The 22616-nt window shown below is 39.2% G+C and overlaps 1 protein-coding gene and 1 long non-coding RNA gene across 7 annotated transcripts in view; one reads left to right on the forward strand and one right to left on the reverse strand.

Moving 5' to 3' along the window:
* The window catches only part of PHACTR2 (phosphatase and actin regulator 2), a gene marked incomplete at its 3' end in the record, with an annotated part of 257615 nt that overhangs the window by 129997 nt on the left and 105002 nt on the right, over window positions 1–22616 (reverse strand). The gene's annotated exons all lie outside the window — the stretch shown is intronic.
* LOC309864903 overlaps window positions 3541–22616 on the forward strand; it is a 32764-nt gene continuing 13688 nt past the window's right edge. The window contains exons 1-3 of one of the 2 annotated variants that reach the window (XR_014311833.1): window positions 3541–3618; window positions 11941–12054; window positions 21545–21629. This is a non-coding gene — a long non-coding RNA (uncharacterized lncRNA). Of the gene's footprint in view, window positions 3619–11940; window positions 12104–21530; window positions 21897–22616 lie in introns of those variants that run through there. The other variant, XR_014311834.1, reaches the window with a different exon arrangement.

Genomic DNA, 22616 nt, shown 5'->3' on the forward strand with positions numbered 1-22616 from the left:
CACTCTGTCTCTCTCAAAATAAATAAATAAATCTTTTAAAAAATAGATGAATTAAGGGGCACCTGGGCGGCTCAGCGGGTTAAGCCTCTGCCTTCGGCTCAGGTCATGATCCCGGGGTCCTGGGATCAAGCCCCGCATCGGGCTCTCTGCTCGCCGGGGAGCCTGCTTCCCTTCTCTCTCTGCCTGCCTCTCTGCCTACTTGTGAGCTATCAAATAAGTGAATAAAATCTTTTAAAAAAATAGATGAATTAAAATTGTAGTTCAAATAATAAATAGAATGGGGTGCCTGGGTGGCTCAGTGGGTTAAAGCCTCTGCTTTCGGCTCAGGTCATGATCCTAGGGTCCTGGGATTGAGTCCCGCACTGGGCTCTCTGCTTGGCAGAGAGTCTGCTTCCTTTCCTCTCTATCTGTCTGCATCTCTGTCTACTTGTGATCTCTGTCTGTCAAATAAATAAATAAAATCTTAAAAAAATATTGCTAGAATAGAGGGATCTATTATAAAGGATAAAAAAAGTAACAAGAAGATGCACATACAAATTATTAAGGGGAATACCCCACTATCAGAACCTTGAAATATGAAAAGCAAAGGATAAACTGACCAACCCACAAGAAAATGGAGAATTTTTAGTATGTCATCAAAAAGCAGTAAGATCAAGCGATCAAAATACTTTCAAGGTTAGGGATCTGAACAATCCAAATGACAAGCTTGACAGCAGATGTATGTAGAGACCTGTACTCAAGAAATGGCAACTAGACACTGAGTTAATATTGAATCATACACAAAATCTAAATAAATTTTAAAGACCTCATATTAAACAGTCCACAATCTCTGACCATAATTAAATGTATTGATTTCCAAATCAAGAAGAAAAATACTTAAAAACAGAAACAAAAATGTCTCCCATATATTTTTTGGAAATTAAAAAAAAATGTACTCCTAAGAAACACAAGGAAATCAAATTGTAACTCATAAAATGTTTAGAAGGAAACAACAATGAAAGTGTCACAGAACATGTGGGTTGATGTTAATGGGGGTAATTAGAGGCATATTTAAAACCCTAACTGCCTTTATTTTAAAGGAATGAAGGGAGGGAGTGAGAAAGGGAGGCAGGCAGGCAGGAAGGCTGCTTTAGGGATAAAGTTACAAATTAAATTAGTTAAGTATTAAGCTCATGAAGGTGAAGAAGAAAAGAAAAAACGAATGAACAGAGAAGAAGGAGAATAAAAAAAGGGGACAGAAACGAAAGAACTAAAAATCAAGAGAGGCGATTTATTGCTTTGGTACATTCAGTACCGTCCTTCATCCATGTGAAAAGCAGGGGCTCATGCCATCGGAGAATCCTCTACACTTTGGAATGGAAAAAGTAATTGGGATGTAGGTGAAGACAACTCAAGATGCAAAACAGAACTACCTGGAAGTTGGAAGAGCTGAAACATCACTAGTAGAGAGGTGAATTTACTTTATTTTTGAGAGAAAGAGTGCATGTGCACATGCAAGGGGTGCGGGCAGAGAGAAGGAGAGAGAGAATCCCAAGCAGGGAGGAGGAGGGGGAGGAGACGGGAGGAAAGAGGGAGGAGGAAGAGGAGGGGGGTGGAGGGGAGGGGAAGGAGGATGAGCTGCTCCATCCCAGGACTCTGAGATCATGATCTGAGCAGAAATCAAGAGCCAGATGTTTAACCAACCAATGGAGCCACCCAGATGCCCCATAGGGAAGTGAATTTAAAACCTACTGTCCTGCATTCAGGGAGAAAAATACAGATTCGTTATTAATATTACTTAAACCACTTCCATTATTAAAGAGTTCAGCATCCTAGAACCAAACACAGATGAAGAACTCCTATCTACTGTGTGTTTTTGTTTCCTTTAAAGTAAATATCTCTCCCCAATATTTTTTATTTGTAGTACAATGTTATCTTTAAAACTCCAAATAGCATCTTAAGAGAATCACAAACAAAATAAATAGCTTCTCATATTTAACAGGCTTAACTTCAACTGTTCTTTACTTTCATGCTTCTAGTATTTTATTTTATTATTTTTAAAATTTTATTTATTTATTTTAGAGAGAGAGAGAGTGCAGGAGCAGGGGGAAGGGCAGAAAGAGGGGGAGAGGGGAAGCAGACTCCCCGCTGAGCAGGGATTCCGCATGCAAGCTAGATCCCATGACCCTGAGATCAAGACCTGAGCCAAAATCAAGAGTCAGACGAGCTTAACCAACTGAGCCATGCAGGCATTCCACTTCTGGTATTTTAAAGCAGAAAAAAGAACCCTACAAGGTTGGTTCCTAAAAACATATTTAAATTTATTAGAACTTAAATCTTAAGTCTCAGAAACGTCTCCAAGCAACACAACCCTCTAGGGAAAAGTTGTACATATTGAAGAGGATTTATAATATAAAATGGATTTTAGTAACTGGAAATTACTTCTCAGTTAAGGAAAGCCAACACATTCTCCAAGCAGGTGATGGGGATGGAAGCTGAGAAGTGGGTGGGGGTGAGCGAGGCACCTTGCAGGTGTTCAGACTTTAATCTTTCATCAAAACAAGATTTATTCAGGGAGAAATCATATAATCACACAATTAATGTCGCCATACAAAATGGGCTTGGAATACTGCCATTTTAAATTTACACCCCTCTCCCAAGCAATGAGGTTTTTTCACTGAAGCATTTGCATTCCCCAGCTTACGAGAATACACACGGGAAATTTCTACAGGGTAGAGAAGAGCCCAATATACAAGATAGAAGCACGTTTTACCTGAAAGTTTAATTGTTATACTTTAAAAGACATGTAGCAGGAGAAAAAGTTGTGAATTTTGCTTTTCTGTAAAGTATTCCAAAACCTATACGAAGCCCCCAAGATTTTACTATTTCTTTGAATAATTCGATTTCTTCTTCATAGGTGTGTTTGTACAGTATTATTTTGTGAACCAATGAGACATACGGTGATATAGTTCTTTGAACCAATGATGAATATAATATTCAGCTACATTTATTAATAAAAGAGTTAACACTACTATACATTTCCCATTTTCATCTGTGACTTTAGGGTGATAATTCTTGCTCTGTTTCCAAGTTAAATATTACCCTATTTCAACTAGACTTTTTCATTTTTATGCAAAACCACCATGAACATTGAGCTGTATTCCCTTATTTATGGCAATATAGAAGTATCTGCTACCATACTCTGAAAACTGGCATTACCATTGGCAGAATAAGACTTTTCTTTCATAGCCTCACAACACTGCTGTTACTCTAAAAATGCATAGCTTATTTTCATTGCATAATCTATCTAGTTTACTGAAAACCTTGATTCTCAAATCTCCGTGTGTCTCCTTCTTTTATTACTATCTAGAGGACTCATCCTCCTTTGGGTTCTAATTTCCGTGTCAACAGGGGTTGATTGATTCTTAAAATCTGGCCTCCAGTTTGCCTATATTTTATGTTCTAAGAGGTATGTTGACTTAGATGCTAAATCTTCTGGGAACTTTATATATTTCTATAGCAACTTCCCCATGGGATTTGTCTCAAGGCTCTCTCCTCGGTCTCTTGCACTGAACTGAATGTCATTTGGAGGCCATGTCTTCTTTACCACTGTAACACCAGCCTAAAGTCAGGATATGGGTGAGTGCTTAGGAACTATGTATTTCATATAGGAAGGAAGCAATGAGGGAACGAAGGAAAGAAGGGAGGAAGGAAGGAAGGAAGGAAGGACAGAGGGACAGGATGGAGGGAGATGATTTGTACCAACGAATCTTTTAATCCTGTGGATACCCAGGGATACAGGAAAAAGAAATTGAGGATGAAGTAAAAGTAGTGTGGGTTTACTATCAGTCCTAGTGATAATCAATAGAAGTAGTGTCAAAAGAATACCATTTATAGGTAAGTCCTTATGTTTTTTTGATTCACTAATTGAGAAAACATAGAATCTGAATATTTTCATAATCCCATTGATATGCATCTACTAGATACATACCTTTATGTCTTCAATGTCCCCAGTTAAAACTTTGTTCCACTTCTCCTTTGAGATTACTGTCCTATATCTATTTGTTACAAATTGATTTGGTTGAGAAACAGCTAAAGCTAAACAGAAATGCTCATCAACTCACAAATCACTGCACACAGGTTAGCAAACTGGAGGGAGGATTCTAATTTACTCTGCTTTTGCAGAAAGGGAACATTTGACTGAGGTAATGCAAGAAATATTTCTTTAAAAAAAGATTTTTATTTACTTATTTGATAGAGAGAGAGGGTACAAGCAGGGGGAGTGGGAGACAGAGGGAGAGGGAGAAGCAGGCCCCCCAATGAGCAGCCCCCCCAATGTGGGACTTGATCCCAGGACCCTGGGATCATGATCTGAGCTGAAGCCAGATGCTTAACCAACTGAGCCACCCGGGTGCCCCACAAGAAATATTTCTTAATGGGAATCCTGGATGACTCCATTGGTTGAGCATCTGAACCTTGGTTTCAGCTCAGGTTATGATCTCAGGGTTGTGAGATGGAGCCTTGCATGGAGCTCTGTGCTCAGCATGGAGTCTGCTTGTCTCTCTCCCTCCCTCCTGCCCCTCCCCAGACTTGCATACACACATACTCTCAAATAAATAAATAAATCTTGAAGAAAAAAAAAAGAGAGAGACGTTTCTTAACACTGGTACTATGGTGGACAGATTTTAAGGCAGCCCCCTTTGTGTGAGCTCCTTTCCTTGAGAATGAATGGGATCTGTGACTTGCTTCTAATCAATAGACTATGGCAAGGATGTATGGGATTATGTGTGGGATTGTGCTATGTAAGAGTATAATGTCTGCTTTGTTAGGAGACACTCTATTCCTGGTTTTGAAGAAGCAAATGTTATGCTGTGTGCTACCATGTGGAGAGGGCTGAGAGGCAAGAAGCAGAGGGCTAACTCCAGCCCATGGCCAGCAACAAACTGAGTCTGGCATTCTGCAAGGAATGAAATGCTGCCAGCAACCTCACTGGGCTTGGAGGCATAGGCTTCCCCAGTCAGGCCTCAGATGAGACCACAGCCCTGGCTGACACCTTGATTGCAGGTTGTGAGGTCCTGAGACTCTAAGCAGAGGACCTCATTCAGTGGTGCCATAACTCCTGATGCACAAAAACTAAGAGAATACGTATTGTTTTAAGTTGCTAAACTTGTGGTAATATTGTTATGCCGCAACAGATAACTAACACAAGTGGGAATGCAGATTACATGAAAGAAAGATCTATTCAGTAAAAACAGAGGACTGGAAGAAGTAGAATATATGTGACGCTTACTTTGAGTTGAGGGAGAGGAGTAGCAGGGAACGGGAAGAGACCTTAGCAGCTGAGGAAGGTAACTAGATGGTTAAGCTAACTAGCACTTTCCCCTCTGATGAGTTCAGAGCAGGCCAGAGCCAGAAAAATATGCTATAGATAATAACTGAGGGCACATGTAGTTTATATATCAAAATATATGGCTTTTATAAGCCTACATCATATTTCATTCAAAAATTTTAAAGTGGATGGGTGCCTGGCCAGCTCAGCCAGTGGAAAATACATTCTTGATCTTGGGGTCATGAGTTCAAGCCCCAAGTTGGATACAGAGATTACTTTGAAAAAAAAAAAATTATACTGACAAAGCTGAATTGTCCACTTCCACCCAGCATATCTGAACTGTAGAAGCAATTCTTAGGAATCACTTAATTCAATGACAGCCCAAAGTGTGAATCTAAGCCCTAATGACTGTGATTTGTGATCCATTTTTGACCCTCAAAGAAGTATCTGAACCATTATCTGCAACACTTAGACATTCAGCTGTGGGTGCCTATTGTGTTGCATAATACAGAGTAGTATTATAATATAGAATAATGTAAGTTGTATACATTATACCATTCTATCTTTCTAATTACTACCCCAAATAAAAAATATAGACTGAATACACAAGAATGAAATTGCTCACATTATCTCTTTTTCCTCTCTCTCTTCTACTATTGGAATATAAATTCCATGAAGAAAAAGATTTTTTTTTGTACAGTCCTCTCCCCTTGCATACTGGTGGCAATAAATATTTGTTGAATGAAAGAAGCAGCTCCATATTTCCCTATTATTTCTTCATTTGTAAATGGGGGTGATAATAATAGTATCTGAATCAATTGTAAGGCTGTAATGATGTAGTACATGTGAATTGATTAGGACATGGTCTTGCATATAGTAACTGAACAGCAAAAATTAGCTACTATTAAAACACATTATTTAAATATACTTATTGAAGGAATCTGTTAGGAAAAAGAACCTGAGAACCCTCTTTATTTTCAACTACAAAAGAACCTCACCATTAAGGAGGTTCAACTTCATGTTAGGTTTTTAAGTTCAACTTGAACTTTAAGAATATAAAGTAATTTTGAAATAAACTTGGATACAGAAATACACCTCCAAAATAACAGAGGACTTGAAATGAACAACTTAAATGTGACTTTTGCTATGGAAGTATATATGAACTTATGCTTTTTGTATATCATAAATTCAGAATATTTCTAGTCCACACTCTAATCCAAGCAGAAATCCCTTCTGACATTCCCATCCAAGTGGTCAGGAAAATTTTCAAGTCTTCCTTAAAATTACAAAGACTGGCTATACAGGTTGGGGAGAATATATAGCAAATAGACTTTCATATATTGTTGGCAGGAGTATAAAATGATAATGTGGAATTTAGAAATTTGGTCTGGCAGTTTCTACAAAGTTAAACATACACCTATTCTATGACTCAGAAATTCTCCTTGCAGGCATTTGTCCAGGAGAAGTGAAAACACATGCCCATTAAAAGAACTGTTTAAGAATGTTCCTAGAAGCTTTATTCACGATAGCCAAAAACCTCTCAGGAATAAAGGACTTAATTCCCCATCAGCTGGGAGCATTGCTGGAAGACAGCCCTCAGCAGTCAGCCCTTTTTTGGGGTTGGGAGAGGGGGACGTGGAATTTTCTTGGCTGAACCTCACAGCCTTGCCCAAAGCAACACCCTCTTCCTGGAGAGGCAGTCCACGTCTAGCCCAATCCACACGGGGTTGGGCAAAATGTGACCCAACCTGAGATCATGTTGAGAGGCCATACAGCTCCAGAGCTCCCCTTGGCAGGCAGGAACCACACATGCATCCATGGCGGCCATTGCTGGGAGCTCCCCTTGGGATCCACTGAAGCTGGTGTGGGGACTGCTTCATAGCTTCACGTCTCCCTCTGCTCAGTTTTACTTCTCTCCCCTCCCTTCCAAAGCTGTAGATCCCAAGAGGCCTTCTTAATTGATGCCTTGCATGCTAATATTTGTCTCTTTCTGGGGAATCCAACCTGTGAGAAACTACTGATAAACCCAACAAAATGGGTGAACCTCATTTTACTGAGTGAAAGAAACCAGATACAAGAGAGCATATATTATATGATTGCATTGATAGAGTTCAAAGACCGAAAAAACTAGTGGATAGTGAAAAAAATCAGACTCCTGTTTGCTCCTGAGAGTCGACTGAAAGGAAGTAGGCACAAAGCATCTTATTGTGGGGATGGGAATAATCTGTATCTTGATAGGGGTCTGGGTTGCATGGAGGTATGCATCTGTCAAAACTGAATTATTCTCTTAAAATCTGTGCAATTCGTTATATGTAAATTATATCCCAATCCCCCCCCCCCCCCAAAATGTAAAAAATAAAAGTAACCACATCAAATTTGGTTCAAGTTGAACTATGGTCATCCAACATTCAAAATATTCTGTTTCACTATGGTCAATCAAGCCTCTGTTCATTTGGAGTCAGGCAGTTAATTTTTTGAACAGAAGTTTGGGAATTAGCATGTCTGTTGTGTTCAACTTTTTATGGATTGCAAAATTAACATACAATCTTTTTGTTTTTGAATCATTAATTTAAAATGTTACACTAATCAGTTGCAGCTACAGATGCCTGTTGAAAGCCATAAAGTTGCTTCTTCCATGATGACATTTATTCACGAATCAAAACACTGGATATTATATTCATTCAATTACAGATTCATCTACCTGAATGTTCACTTATCATTGATCTCTCAGAGAATTCCAGATCAGCTTATGTGATCATAAAATCAAAGACCTTTTGTGTTGAGAAAGACTTCAGATCCCTCAGTTTGCAGACGAGGAAGCTTTGGCTCCTGGGAGATCACTGAGTTGTCAAGGTCAGTTGCCCTGGTCTAGGTGGGAGAAGTCTGACATCCCAGGGCACATCCCCCCCCCACACACACACCTGCCACAGGGTCCCTGTGCCCCTGCTCTCTTCCACATCTCGCAGCTCAGCTTGGAGAGGAAATTAAAGAATGGATTTTATCCTGTGACTTCCTCTTTCTGAAACTGTATTTCTTGCTTTAAAACAGTTGCCCCTGCAATCAGCTTAGGATGATACCAAGTGCAGTTAGTGGAATAAAGGACTCTTTGATCTTGCTAGAGATCTGATTTTTGCCAGAAAGTAGGGGGAAACATCATGTCTGCTGCCTTCCTGCTTTCTTCTACCTCTTATATGGCAACTTACTGGGAGCAAACTTGGGGAAATGTAAACTACATTCGATTCTCAGGAGATTAGTGTGACCAAGAAACTGAGGACATTTTATTAAAAATTCCAAAGACCTTCTATCTCTAAGGAGAGATGATAGGTAGTACAAGGTAACAGGTGTGCAGGGAAGAACAAAGTCTGAGACATGAACAACAGGTAAATCAGGAATGTAAACACTGTATTGCAATCATCTTTTTCTCTCTAGCTTTTTCTCCCAAATTTGATGGCTTCTAAACAATGGGTTGTAAACCTTTGCCTCAGATGTTTTCAAAGAAACACCCAAGAAAGCAGATAAAGGCCAAGGGGAGAGAATGAAAAATACAAAGAAAGCCTACAATTAATCCATCCTCTCTACTCACCTATTTTTTTTTTAATCTTTTTTTTTTTAAAGATTTTATTTATTTGTCAGAGAGAGAGGGAGAGAGCGAGCACAGGCAGACGGAATGGCAGCAGAGGCAGAGGGAGAAGCAGGCTCCCTGCTGAGCAAGGAGCCCAATGTGGGACTCGATCCCAGGATGCTGGGATCATGACCTGAGCCGAAGGCAGCTGCTTAACCAACTGAGCCACCCAGGCGTCCCTCACCTATTTTTTATGGTTGTTTTATTATAACACCTTAATTGAGATCTAATCCCCACAATATATAATTCACCCATTTGAAGTGAGAAATTGAATGGTTTTTTAGTATACTCATAGAGCTGTGTGATCATCATGACAATCAGTTTTAGAATATTTTAGTCACCAAGAAACTCTGTACCTATTAGCATCCTCTCCATATTCCCACAATCCCCTCCCCCACCCCGCCTCAGCCCTAGGCAACCGCTGCTTTACTTTCTGGCTCTAAGAATTTGTCTATTCTGGACATTTTATAGAAATGGAATAATACAATATGTAGTCTTCTTTCACTAAGTATAACGGTTTCAAGGGACCTCTGTGTTTCAGCAGTATCGGTGCTTCATTTCTTTTTATTGCCAAATATATATGCTACATTTTATCAATCCATTTGTTAGTCTGATGGACACTTGAGTTGTTTGCACTTTGGGGCTATTATGAATAATGCTGCTTAGAAATTCATGGACAAGGAATGTAAATACTGTATTGCAATCATATGTTTGCAAACATATGTTTTTATTTCTCTTGTGTATAAACCTAGAAGTGGAATTGCTAGTCATATCATAATTCTATGATTAATTGTTTGAGGAACTGCCAGACTGTCTTCCAAAGTGCCCATACCATTTTATACTCCCACCAACAGCATATGAGGATTCTCATTTCTCTGCAGACTTGCCAACGCTACTACCTATGTCTTTGCTTATAGTCATTCTACATAAGGTATATTACTGTGGTTCCGATTTTCATTTTTCTGACGTCTAATGCTGTTGAACATCTTTTCAGGTGTTTATTGACAATTTGTACTTCTTCTCTGGAGAAATGTCTATTCAGATCCTTTAAGTTTTAGTAGGGTTGTCTTTTTTCTTTTTAAATGTTTTTTAAAGATTTATTTATTAATTTGAGAAAGAGTGTGTGTGTGCGTCAGCAGGGGAGAAGCAACGGGGTAGGGAGAATCCTCAAGCAGACTCCCCAGGCACCCTTGCGTTGGGTTGTCTTTTTATTATTATAATGTAATAGTTCTTTATACATTCTGCATATAAGTCCATGATCAGATAAATGATTTACAAAAATTTTCTCCCATTCTCTGGATTGTCTTTTCACTTTCTTCATGGTGTCTTTTGAAACACAAAAGTTTTCAGTTAAAAAAATAACTTTTAATTTAATAATGTCCCAATTATCTATTTTTTTACTTTGTTTCTTATGTTTTGGGTGTCATATTTAAGAAACCATTATCTATTCCAAGACCCTGAAGACTACACCAAGGTTTTCTTATAAGAGTATTATAGTTTTTGCACTTACCTTTAGATCTTTGGCCAATTTTGAATTGGTTGTTTTGTCTATGGTGGGGGTTTGGGTTCCCATTTCATTCTTTTGCATGTAGGTATCCACCTGCCCTAGCACTATTTGTTGAAAAGATGCTTCTTTCCCCCCATTGAATTGTTGTGGCAATCAATTTATCCTTAGTGATAAACCAATTTTTATTTTATTTTATTTTACTTTATTTTATTTATTTGACAGAGAGACAGTCAGACAGGGAATATAAGCAGTGGGAGTAGGAGAGGGAGAGATAGGTCTCCCACCGAGTGGAGAGCCGGATGCGGGGCTCCATCCCAAGACCCTGGGACCATGACCATGAGCATAAGCCGAAGGCAGATGCTCAACAACTGAGCCACCCAGGAGCCCCTAATTTTCTACAAATGTCAGGGTTCATTTCCAAGCTTTCAATATTCTTCTGTTTATTCCATATATAAACTACTGCCCCTAAATAAACTTGGCATATGGAAAGCCGCAGTATAATAAGCCAAATTCCAGACCATTAGAAAACAATGTCCTCAACACCATAAGGAATAGCCTAGAGGTTTTACATTCACCATGTTACCTTTTACCTTCAGAGTCTATTAGGGTAAGGGGTTTAGCAGTAGAGGTGCAGAAACATCCCATTGTCCCAATTCTAGGCAGGAAGGTGGATTCACAGGCAGGAGTCAGAGAAGACTTCATTACATGAAGGTGCAAAGACCACTTCACTTTGGAATAGCTTTTCCCCAATCCAGAGTGAAACCTTAAAGCAGCTTGAGTTTCTAAGCAGGAGTCGACTTCCTGGTGTGTCCCATGACTGGCCTTGTCTCCTAAGGGCCCACGTTCCATTATATGGGACACCCCTGACACAGCTGAGTCGAGAGGCTTCCAGGACAAATACTTCTGTACTGAGGCAACTATAACACCAGGCACAACCAAGAGCCCTTCTACTGCTTTGGGAAATTTGTCAGTTTCAACTTTTACGGGAGAAGTAGACCACTACTGAGAACACCTGGTGCTTTTCTCTTGTTTGCCAGAAGCTTCTGGGCTAACTCTGGCCAGAAATCACACGGATGTTCCTGAGACGAGGCGGGTACTCTGCCTGCCCAGGGTTCAGGAGTCATCCTACTTACACCGGCTCTTGAGAAGTAAAAGAATTTCACAGTGCTATGAGACTACCGTCACACACACACCATCTACCAGAGCAAACAGGCCACGTGTGGCAGCCCAGGTTTGCCTCCAGGTGGGTCCCCTGACTGTGACTGCTGCTGTTTCTGGTAAAACCACCCTCAGCTCTGTTTACCTCCCAGGTTATTCAGGAATTGTGAGGGCTGCTCACCTTCCACAACAGGAATTAGCAACACAGTTGGATTGGCCAAACTCTAAGCTTTGTAATGAGAAGTGAAAACTGACCCAGCTTAGAGGGAGTCTATTTGAGGGGAAAACAAAGCAACGCACACATGTGTGGTCGCGGTTTCGGCAGCTAATTCGTACATCCCACAGGGAGAAGAGCACGGCCTGAGTCGCTCTGAAGAGATTTTCATCTGAGAAATGCTGGCTCCAATGGCCTTCAGCTTAAACAATCCACCAGCTACGGGAAAAGAAACAGGTGTTCGGGTATCCTTGTTTAGGTCCAGGCTGCTACCTGATTACCTGATGCACTTAGGTAAATTTCTTTTCCTCGGAAGAATTTAACTCTTTTTTTTTTTTTTTTAAACTGGGGATTTTAGGTTTCATCACAAAGAACCACAACAAACTCATGTGTGCTTAAAAAGTACATCTCAAGGGGTGCCTGAGTGGCTCAGTCAGTTAAGCATTGGACTCTTGGATTTCGGTTCAGGTCATGGTCTCAGGGGTGTGAGATCGAGCCCTTCATCAATCACCTTTGTGCTCAGCACAGAATCTGCTAGAGGTTCTTTCTCTCTCCTTCTCCTATGCCCGACCCCCTGTGTGCTCTCTCTTTCTCTCTCTCTAAAATAAATTAATAAATCTTAAAGAAAAAATACTTTTCAAGACATGAGCATATCAGATAGCAGCTTTCACTCTTTTTTAGTCAAACACCTGAGGTTCTCTAGTAAATCCTGGAGGCCCCCCTTCCCCAACCACACATGTACAAACATGTACACACACACACACACACACACACATACACAAGCACATGAATGTGCATCAACAAAATCTGCCTACATTTTAAAGCCCAGGCAAAACCTCATTCTTGCACCTGGGAAATTTTCCTTGATTCAGGCTCATTTTACACCCTTCTTCCTCCCCTCCATCCTGACCTGTTGGGTTTGAATGTCATGTTTTCTAACATACACACAAAACGAAAGGAGAAAAGGAAGGAGAAGCTACTGAGTTTGAATGTGGTCGGAGGAGCACAGGTGGTTTGGAAGCTAGGAGGGGAGGCAAGATCTAGTTGGCTTTATTTAGCCAATGCCCACGCACAGAGGCAAGCACGCACACACTTGCTCACGCGCGTGTATTCTGGGGCAGGGAGGCAGTTGTAGGACTGAACTACCCGCCTCAGGAAAGTGAGGAGCTGGATTGTGCCTTCCATGATGCTAGCTAGACTGCCTCACTTAGAGCATTTGTCTTCCCAGCACTTCAACAATCCACTGCCTCTGATTCCTTCCCACCCCGGCTACAGCCTCCGTGAGTGTGGTTAGGTTTCCTTCCCACTCGGCATTTCTTCTCCCCTTACTCATTCCACTGATTGCAGCATTCCCTCCAAGTCAGCCCTGCCTGCTTTTTCTGCACCTTCCCCCCACTCCTCCCACTCTTCCCAATTTGCACACAGATCCATTTACTCTGCTGTTGTCCTTTGGATTTATTTCTTAAAAAAAAAAAAAAAAAAAAAAAAATATATATATATATATATATATATACACACACACACATATTTGAGATGGGGAGAGGGACCGAAGGAGAGGGAAAAGCAGACTCTTTGCTGAGCAGAGAGCCCAATCCCAGGGCTCAATCCTAGGACCCTGGGATCATGACCAGAGCTGAAGGCAGAGGCTTAACCCACTGAGCCACCCAGGTGCCCCAGGATTTAATTCTTTTGAGGAAACTATGCAGAGTTAACGATAAGCTCTTACTAGTTATTAAGGCAAACCAATGACTAAACAAGCACTAGGGGAGAGGCGCCTGGGTGGCTCAGTCAGTTAAGCATCTGTCTTTGGCTCAGGTCATGATCCCAGGGTCCTGGGATGGAGCCAAGCATCAGGCTCCTTGCCTAGCAGGGGGACTGCTTCTCCCTCTCTTGCTGCCCCTGCTTGTGCTCCCTCTCTCTCTCTCCCTCAAACAAATAAATAAAATCTTAAGAAGTAAAAAACAAGCTCTAGGGGAAACTCAAGTGAGGCTCTCACAACCTTTCCCCAATCTCAAAATACCCACCATTGTCACCAGGTCTGCTTGCCCCAAACAACAGGCAGGAGAAACAGGGAAGTGTTGGCAGCCCACAGTGCAGTTTCTAATCAGACACTGTCTTTATGGTTCTACTCTTCTGAGTTTTGTTCTTATCCCCAGCCAGATATAAATGCCCCCAATTCTTGACTATACCCCAAATACACTTGCTCACCAGTCCCCCCCACTGCTGCCATTTTCTCTAAGCTACAACTTCTCTCTGGGGACAGGGCAGCATCCTCTTGACTGTATTGATTTTGGCTCTGGCCCCTCGGCTGTTCATTCTCCCTACAGCCAGGGCCAATGAGCCCCGCTTTCTCCCATAAGGTCAAGTTTTCATTGGTTTCCTAGCACACATTAAAAAGCAATAATAATAGGAAATCCTTACCATGGCCTACAAAGCCTGCCTCAAGGGGCCCTGCTGTCCTTCACCCTCCCCTCTCCAGCCACACCGGCCTCCCTTGGTTCCTCAGACACAAACATATTCCCAGCCCACTTGCCCTTCTTTCTGCATGGAATAATCTTCCCCTCAAATATCTGTGTGGCTTCCTCCTTTCTCATTTCATCCAAGGTCTCCCTTCAGCTAACAAATTTTCACAGAGGCCCTCCCTGCCCCTATAAATAAAATTTGTACCTCCCATGACTCTCTATTTCCCTTTATTTTTCCCCATTATGACCTAACTAAGTATTTATCTGTTTCGTTTGAATGCATGCCCACAAGGGCAGGGTCCTAGTCTGTCTTCACCACTACATCCCTAGAGTCTAGAGTAGGACCTATAGCCTAAGCAGGTGCGAACGAATGAACCCAGGTTAGACTGCTTCCATTTATTATAGAAATTTGAGAGGATAAAATGTCAGTGGTTAACAGGAGGGTTTGGAGTCAGATTGTTCTGGGTTTGAATCGTGATGTTACTTATCAGCTGTGTGACGTTGGCAAGTTTTTTAGCCTCTCTGAATCTCGGTTTCTTATACCCAAAATGGAGGTAATGTCATGTATGTGAGAGAAAAGGATGTAATGAGCATGTTACAACAGATATCACTTAGTACTGTTTCATAAGTTATAATATTTCCAATTACCAATATCAGTCATCAGCAACCAGTCACTGCAGAATGTTCTACATTTTAATGGCGACCAAGGATAATTCTATTTTTTGTGCTTTTTATGCACAAAAAATAGAAAAAATATAAATGCTGACCAGCGTGGTAAAAACTCAACCTTTACAGTCTTCTAAAATACATTTAAAAGTCATGTAGAAGAACTTTTAAGTACCCCCACCGTAGGGACTTAAGAAACATTGACTACAGAGTATAAGAAAAATAATCATAGGACTGTTCTTTTAGCACAAACATTACAAAGAATGGGGAAATGTTTTTCTTTGCTGATGGGAAACTAAGTGGTGGCATTATAGTTAGCCCGCTGAGCATAACTTTGTGTCAAGAGAGAATAAGGCTTCTTTTGCATATTTTCTTCACCCTGTTCAGATGTTAGTGCTTGGGGGAAATTCCACGAGAAGCATGTTGAACAGCTTCAAATACTCCCATATTCTTGGTTAAGTTTAAAGCTGAGGTCAGAGTGCCTCTACCCTTCTTGACATTTCAAAAAAAGTGGATCTAATTATCTTCTCTAATCTAATTATCTTCTCTATTTGCTCCATGAACATAGGAAAGGGAGCTGTAGTTCAATCCTAAATCGTGCAAAGTGGGACACCTTTTCAGTTGTATCGGAAAGATTAGGTTATATCTAAGAAGTAATTGTATTATATCAATTATATCAAAATGTTTCTATGTGTGTTTTTAGATGTCTGTAAAATAAAGTTAATTATATCTTAAAGGTCTATCACTCATTCATTATACTATGGATATTTGGGAACTAGCTAATTCAGTTATTTAAAAAAATCAATAAACTTTAAGGAGCTATGTTATAATACTAATGTTAGATAATGCTTATTCTATGTGGAGGTTTTAAAGTGGAATATAGCTTTATAATTTAAAAACAACCATTTACAGACCTGGACACTCTAACAAAATAGAAAGAAAACTCTAGATTTGGGGCTCTTCAAAGGACCCCATCTGAGTAGAATCTGCATCTCTCTTGCACTTAGTCTATTACTTCAGACATATTAGATATTTACTTAAACATCTGTTAGAGAACTAACAACTATAAATTTTATTATAGAAGGCTAAAAACATATTTATACCACTGTTAATGACATGTTTTTCTTGACATAAATATTTTCCCCATGTTTTTTAAAATTTACATTTTCTTATAGAGCATCAGCTTACATTTCTAGGTATACAAACCCTTCAGTCATTTCTTTTATGGTTTGATTATAAGTGTTGTATTAAGGAATGACTTTCACACTCTAATGATATGAAATTATGCTTTTTGAGGGGTACCTGGGTGGCTCCGTTAGTGGAGCCTCTGACTCTGGGTTTCAGCTCAGGTCATAATCTCATGGGTCGCGAGATCAAGCCCCGTATCAGGTTCCACCATGCTGAGTGGGGAATCTGTTTGAGATTCTCTCCCTCTGTACAGCCCCCTCACGTGCATGCTCACACACTCTCTCTGTTTCTCAAATAAATAAATCAATCTTTTTTTTAAAAAAAGGAAATTACACTTTTCAGTATTTTCTTCTGGCAATTTTTATTTTTTAGATGTAAATCTTTAATTCATCTGTATTTTATTTTCATATATTGTGTGAGGTAGGGGATATATAATATATAGTCTCTTCCAAATTGTTAATTGATAGTGCCAAATACAACTTATTATAATTTATTAGCCCTCCTTTGATGTAAAGGACATAATCATAAAACAAAATTATATTAAATGGCATATAGTCATATTCTCAAGAATGGAAAAGATGAATTATCAATGCCAGCACAATGACTCTTAATATATTCACCAGAAGTGTTTCCCTTCCAGAGAGAAATTAGAAATTCACCCCTCAATAATACAACTTTGTCAAATGTTTTCACTATATTCACACCTTTCCTTTATCTTGGGGATGTTGGACCTGTAACATGCAATTAGGAACAGCACTTTACAATATTAAATTTAACTTACAATAAACAACCCATACCTTCTATTATGAAGAAAGAAGCCTGAAATATTCAAGAATCCATATCAATAAATGTCATTTAAAGTCACTTGTGTCAAAACATGATATCATAGAACAGACCGACAAGTGTAGCATTATGCAAAATTTCAGTGTGTTTTCAGCATTCTTCAGCAAATAAGTTGAAAAAGTGTGAACGTTTAATAGTTTGAAGTAGCAGCTCTTTAATTTAAGGAACATTAGTCTTAAAATTGCATTATATTTAGAATTCTGTTGAGTTCTTTAATGAGAAAAATTGTAATTTGAAAACCCTGGGCTAAGCAGATGTTTATTTTTTGATCTGAAATCATGTTGCCTCTAATGTCTTTTGATATTCAGCAAGCAACATGGCATGAGGTGAGAATAGTGGCTTGCACAAAGAAGAAACACATTGTAATAGATGACTTCTTTCCAGCTCTTTATTTAATAGCAATGCTTCAAGGAAACAGAACACTAAATTGCTGCTTGTAAACTGAATGTGCATTTCAAGTAAAACAGTTAACATTCTAAAGAGCTGGATTAAAGATACCTAGTGGTTTGACTTTAAATGGTAAACAAAGGTGGAAATTAAATATCATTATCTAGAGCTGAATTTTTTTTTTTTAAGATTCTTATTTTTTTTTTAGATTTTTTTTTTTTATTTATTTACTTGAGAGAGAGACAGTGAGAGAGAGCACATGAGCGAGGAGAAGGTCAGAGAGAGAAGCAGACTCCCCATGGAGCTGGGAGCCTGATGTGGGACTCGATCCCGGGACTCCAGGATCATGACCTGAGCTGAAGGCAGTCGTCCAACCACCTGAGCCACCCAGGCGCCCCTAGAGCTGAATTTTTATGAGCCCCATTCACCCTGAGCTATATACTCTCACCTCTGCTTCTCTCTAGTGATGTCACTTCTTTGTGGAACTAAATTTCCAAATTCATGGAAGGTACATTATCTATGAGTTAGACATAGATGAATATAACGATTTATTATAATCAATTGACAGAAGATTGTTATAACCGATAACCTGATTCCACAATGGGATGGTATGAAACATCACTAAATCCCAAATTGAGCTAAACCTAATGTTAATTATTTTTGGAATATCAATCAACAAGTTTTCCCAAGGAATCTGTTCACAATGTGACACAACCTGTTGATTTTTTGAGCTACTTCCGAACTGGACCACCAGAACTTTCTCCAAATAGAAGTGACGTTATATTTGGTTTGAAATTATATTTATTCCAATACAATTCTGAAGCCAATCATGGAGCCAGTGGGAAAATGATTTATGAAATAGTGGCCCTAAAGAAAGAACTTTTTGAGCAGAAATTTTAATAATTTGCTTACCAATGATGTCTGTAAAATGATGATGCATTCAATTCATTATTACATATGCAACATGTAATGTTGCTAATGTTAACTCTAAAATAATTTAGAATGAAATCACCTGAAATATAATATAAATTGAGACTTTTCTTTTCTACTGTCATGAACCATCTTGGTGCCCCTGAAAAATTCTGAAGCAAATTCAGAGAGACCAAACAAACTATATGAGTTTCCTTGGGCCGATATAACAAAGTGTCACAAACTGGGCACTTTTACCTTCCAGACTCATCTCCTGGCTCATCTCTCTTCCATTTCTGCACTTCAGCTAAACAGCAAGTTGCTCTGCTTGTGTCTCTCATCTGGGCTTTAGCCCAAGGGTCTTATTCTGTTCTGTTAGACTCTGAGTCTCCTGGTTAACCTCGCTCATCTGTCCATCCTCTGGGTTTCAGCTCAAGAGTCATGTTTCTAGGAGTGTTCTGACCCAACACATCTGTGTTAGATGCTTTTTCTACAGGAATTCATGGTACCATGTACTAGCAGACCCATACAGGCAGAGATTATATTAGAATCAGTGGAGCAAAATGAGGATATTAATAACAAGTTGTCATCCTGTCTAGGAAGCAGAACATATTATCATAATGATCACCATGTTGACATCTAAGTTAACTGCATTCTAGTCAGAGAATATTCACTGCCTCCAAGTGATCCTCTAAAGTTCTGAACACTTCTTTTGTGATGTAGCAAAATGTCAATGTTTGCATATGTTCTGTGCGTGCTTAAAAGGAATATATATTTATAATATGTATGCATATATATATTTGATCAGTTAGATGAAGCTTGTCAATCATGTTACTCAACTCGTCTCTATCTTTACTCATGTAGGAGTGTTCTGCAACCATCATTAGCTGGAGATGTAGAAATAGCTCTCACTAAGATTCAGGTTTTATCACCCCAAAACTCAGACTTTTTCCTCAGAATGATCAATCCTCTCAGAAGGGCCCTAATTTAGATATCAAGGGCCCATTGAGATATCAAAAGTGAAAATAGGTGATCTACATGGGCATAAAACAAAGGGCAAATTCAAGGTAATTCTCTTTTCCTTGTAACACTTATAAAGTGACACTGAATACATTTTTACTTAGTAGTTTTCTAGATGTTTTGAGCAATGCTAACATTGTTGGTATAAACTTGCAATGTGATGAAGCTAAATATTAAAGCTCTTTTGGCTATAAAATGTTCTGTTATGTTTGTTTGACAATGAAACATTGCTATAGGCAGATCTCATCCATTAATTTGATTTAGAAAGACAGTACTTCAGAGTCCTTTTCAGCAATAGTTGTATGATGAGGCATGTCACTGATGGCTCATAAATGCAGAAAGATACAATGATTCAAAAAGTGTTCAGTTAAACAGGGGACACTGTTTAAAAAGCCATTCATTATTATGTAGATTCAACAACTGTATCAAGCCTTGGCTGAGGCTTTGATAGAGTAATTTTACTTCTTTACACCTAGGCAATGAGAAAATTATAATGAGAAAGATAATATCATCCACAGTTTTGGGGGAAGCTACAAACTATCTAAGTTACAAATTTGGAACAGCATAAACAGAATAAACTACTAATTATTAAGGACAAATCTGAAATAGGACTAGAAAATAGAGATTTATAGAAATAAATAGAAATAATAAAGAAATAAATAAATAGAGATTTATCCAAGTGACTAGAAAGAACAATGAATGATATTTGCACTCCCATATGCAAAAACATTGTCTGTGGATTGGGTATTCTTAATATGTTCGAAGGAAAAGCATGGCAATTCAGCCTGCTAAGTAAGCATTCATCTTGTAACTTGTCTGTTTTTTGTTTTTTTTTTTAAGTTTGTATTTTGTATTTTGGGGTAAGCTAATACGTATTTGAGAAGACCACTTAATATCATTGAAAACTTAACTCAGAATTGGTACAACTATCTTAATCATTTGTTTACTTCTAGCATTTGAGATCGAGACAAGAGCATCATATGTGTATATGCATCTCAGATGCTCTGGTGCATATTCTATTGTATTAGTTTTATGTAAGAATCTATTATAAAGGTACACTACAATCCGGGAGCCCTTTTTACATTTCTGTCACTTTTTATCATCAGAACTCTTATAGAAGCTCCTCATCAAAACCTAGCATTGACTTTCCAGGCTACTCAGAGTAAAAGCCAAAGATCTACAAAGCCTTACATGAACCCTCCTTCATTTTTTATTCCCATCCCCAGATCTCTGCTCAGTCTCAAAGGTCGCTTTGCTCTTTCTCAAAGAATACATTCTTCATTCAGGGACTTTTCACTTGCTATCCTCTCTATCCGGAATGCTCTTTAAATTAACAAATCACCATGATTATCATCACTGTTTTTATTGATGGCAATGATCTTTTTACCAATTTTCACCTTGATCAGTATAACTAGATTGAAATAGTTGAGCAATTGGTCAGGTTACACATTCAGCACTTTCCTTAATTTCTGGTTCTACTTGGTTTGCAAACTCAAGCTCACAAATATTAGTCACTGGGAATTACAGCAAGTCTTTCATGCCTCTGCCAGGTGGCAGGAAATATTAAAAACAAGGTCGGAGACAGGAGTTTTGAGATTTCAACCTCCTTAACAAAGCACTAATCACTCAACAATTTTTATAAGGGAATTTTTAAATTCCCTTTTTTTCTGTTCCTCATGTAAATGTTCATTATTTCTTTAATGGCCCTTTTTATTAAGCCAACCTTGCATAAGTCATTATTTCTAGAATTTTTTCCCTGCTTCTTTGCAAACCATAACAGTGATTACTGAAGTTGTGCTGGCTACAAGCTTTCAGAAATATTATAACTATGTTTTCAAGAAGGCCTCTGTTCTTGTATATTTTTCTTCATCTTTACTGAAATAATTCATCAACTATCTACTAAAAATATTATTTCGACCTTGTTCTGGAAACATTTGATTGTTTTCCTAGAAATGTCATTGTCCTTGTTTGAAATTGACATGAAAGTTTTGCTGGCTTTCTACCAATTATGGCAGATAGGTAGTAAGGGGGGTTCCTCATGATGGCTGCCTCCTGGTATTCAAACCTTTGTGTAATCCCCTCCCTTGAGTATGAGTGGAATCAGTGACCTGCTTCTAATGAATAGAATATGGCAAAGATGACTGGGTATCACTCCCAGAACTATGCTATGTTACAGGATTTGTCAAAGGAGATGGGGTGTTTCTCCCATGATTATGTTATATTCTACAGGACTTTTGCCTTGACAGTAGATCTGCTTTAGAGTCTTGCTTTCCTTGCTGGCTCTGAAGAAGCAAACCGCCACAGGTTCCAGAGCTGCAAATATCTGAATTCTACCAATAACCAGGGTAAGACTGAAGCAGACCCTTCCCCAGTAGAGCCTCCAGATGCAAACCAGCCCTGGCCAACGACACCTTGATTGTAACCTTGTAGAGAACCCAATTAAGTTGTGCCTGGACTCCAGATGCATGAAAACTGAGATAATTAACGTGTATTGTTTTAAGTTGTTACATTTGTGGTCATTTGTTATACAGCATAAAAAATGAATACACTACCATTGTGCAAAAATGTATCACTAAGAACATAATAAAGTCTAGAAATAGATGGACCACCAACCCAAGACAATCTAAACATCATTGTTATATTCCCTATAATGGTTGCAAACAACAATAAAACAGTAATTAATTGGAAGGATATTGGGCAGTTTATGGATCAAGGTTAGGGCAAGAGCAAGGGAACAAGGCACAGTAAAGATCCCTCAGAAGAACAACCTGCTTTGGACATTGCCCCTTGCAATGCCACTGTAGGATACTGCACTGGTCTTTCATGCTGCTGAACCCTGCAGGCTCTGGACCCTCCCTGCCCACAATTGGTTGCTCAACTGTCTCAACCACCATGAAAAATCTCTAAAGAAACTTTGCCTTATGATAACTCTCAGGGTTAAAAACCTGGAGCAAGTACATCTGATGGTGATAACTAGGACACATGACCGTCGGCTGACTGCCAGAGATGGGGTATCTGATCTGATCCATACTCAGCTAGAATTTAGTCCCCCCAAATAAGACAATAAGACAGACAGTCACTAAGGTATGAGACAGCCCAAAAGACTCGAATTTCTACTTTAATGAATTACTCTGGAGCCATTCATCTTGTGTGTGTGTGTGTGTGTGTGTGTGTGTGTCTGTCTGTGTGTGTGTGAACTGAGTACATATCATGGTCCAAAAGATATAAAAAGCAAATTTCAGGGTGCGCCTGGGTGGCTCAGTCATTAAGCGTCTGCCTTTGGCTCAGGTTATGATCCCGGGGTCCTGGGATTGAGCCCCACATTGGGCTCC

Source organism: Mustela nivalis, assembly GCF_964662115.1.
Source record: "Mustela nivalis genome assembly, chromosome: 5".
NCBI lineage: Eukaryota > Metazoa > Chordata > Mammalia > Carnivora > Mustelidae > Mustela > Mustela nivalis.